The sequence below is a fragment of the Octopus bimaculoides genome, chromosome 1 (genome assembly GCF_001194135.2).
Source record: "Octopus bimaculoides isolate UCB-OBI-ISO-001 chromosome 1, ASM119413v2, whole genome shotgun sequence".
Taxonomy (NCBI): Eukaryota; Metazoa; Mollusca; class Cephalopoda; order Octopoda; family Octopodidae; genus Octopus; species Octopus bimaculoides.
Window position 1 is genome coordinate 76,436,540 of NC_068981.1, and position 2,065 is coordinate 76,438,604.

General features: G+C 32.7%; 1 protein-coding gene across 1 annotated transcript in view; it reads left to right on the forward strand.

Moving 5' to 3' along the window:
- The window catches only part of LOC106869508 (uncharacterized), a 526,190-nt gene that overhangs the window by 456,415 nt on the left and 67,710 nt on the right, over window positions 1–2,065 (forward strand). The gene's annotated exons all lie outside the window — the stretch shown is intronic.

A 2,065-nucleotide genomic window follows, 5' to 3' on the forward strand; every position in this document is an offset into this window, starting at 1 on the left:
TTTTTACATGAAATAAATTCGAATACAAAAATATTTTTCTGTTCTATAACACAAAATAGATAAGTATACGAAGTTTGAAAGTCTTTCCGTACCAAAAACACTACGTAAAACATTAATGAAAACTGTGGCCCCCGTTTTAAAATAGATCCTGTAAATTTCATGCTTAAATCGAGAAAAGAATAAAAATTATATATATAAAAAAAAAAAACAACGATCGCAATGACGCTTGACATTCTACAGTCTCTTTACTGGTGATCCGCTCTCTTTGAAAGCCAGCATAATCTTGAGAATCAATTACTCTCCACATACGTTGTTGTTTTCTTTTTTTTTTTTTCTTGTTTTTGCCTGCTGTGTTAGAAGTGTATCGTCATTAAATTAATACCGTTCTTTGCAGTTGATTAAATTTAATAAAACATTTTGCCGCATTTGCATTACCAGGTTAAATTACAGAAACGCGTAGAAATATATTCACTTCTTCTCGTCATAAACATACATCTTTTCTCAAATTACTTAACCTGCTATTTCTCTTAAGGCTAATTGTGTTAGTTTAAACCTGTTTATAACCGTCGACATATATTCACAAGAACGTGTGATTTTATGTGCTTGTATTTATGTATTTGTTTGAGTGTATTGTTGTGTTGTATAAAAGAGATAAATGTAGCAATTTGTTCATGAGAAGATGTAAAACACCACTAACAATAAGTGAAATTCAATTAGTCAGGATAAATCAGGAAAATATTCGTTTCTGTTAATTGCCCCGAGGAAAGAGCACATACACTTTTACGCCGATATATAAAGGAAACTAAACAAGATAATTAAGAAGAGAAAGAAAGAGTGAAGGAATAGTAATAATACATCTGAAAACAATTATAAGAATCAGTGGTGGTAGTAGTAGTAGTAGTAGTAGTAGTAGTAGTAGTAGTAGTAGTAGTAGTAGTAGTAGTAGCTGCAGCCGTAGCAATAAATAGAAAGATGAAGAGAAAAGAAAGTTAAAAATGCTAGAAGATGCAAAGAACAGAGGAGGAGGAGGAGGGGAATCGAAGGAGGAAGGGAAGGAGGATAAAGAAATGGAAAATACGACAAAATTTACAATGGCATTTAGACATGGCGAACACGATATTAACCTTCAGTTATTGGTTAGTGCTTTAGTTTGTTTTACCTCTTATAGCTACAGTGGTATTGAAATGCTAATTTGAGTTTCTGCATCATTGTTCCAACGTCGATAGAAATGTATAATACAGGGGTCAAATCAATCGATGATATCCTTCCCTTAAAACGTTGTTGACTAGTACAAATACAAGAAATCCTTACGAACCTGGGCGTAAATTGACCAAACGCACTGAATACAGAATGTTGATTTCCTGTAATCATGGTAAAGAGATCTTTAAAAGAAACTGTCTTTTGTCGTAGTAAAAATGTGCAAGCATTCTTGTGTAGCCTCAAACTTTCTAGATAATTTAAAATATCTCTTATTCTTCATCCATGCATGACTGAAGAGACAAGATAAAAATTGTTTAAAAATCTCAGATGTCTTATATGTATATAAGAAATATTTTCATGAAACGACATAAACACTTAAAGAAAAAACTAGACAATGTTTGGTACTGTAAAGCACGCCGGTTAAAATGCTTAGCAGCATTTCGTCCAAAATCGACTTTACTGTTCATCCTTTGGAGTCGATAAAATAGTAACAGTTCAACACTGAAGTCGTTGTATTCAACTTTACCCCCTCCACCGAAATTACTGGCCGAGTGCCAAAACTCTGAAATCATTACTACTACTACTACTACTACTACTGATGCTGCTGCTATGTCTACTGCTGCTATTATTATTTTTTATTACTATTATTACCCTTATTATTGTTCTTCTTCTTCTTCTCCTTCTTGTTCTTGTTGTTGTTGTTGTTGTTCTTCTTCTTCTTCTTCTTCTTCTTCTTCTTCTCCTTCTTCTTCTTCTTGTTCTTGTTGTTGTTGTTGTTGTTGTTGTTCTTCTTCTTCTTCTTCTTCTTCTTTTTCTCCTTCTTCTTTTTGTTCTTGTTCTTGTTGTTGTTGTTGTTGTTCTTCTT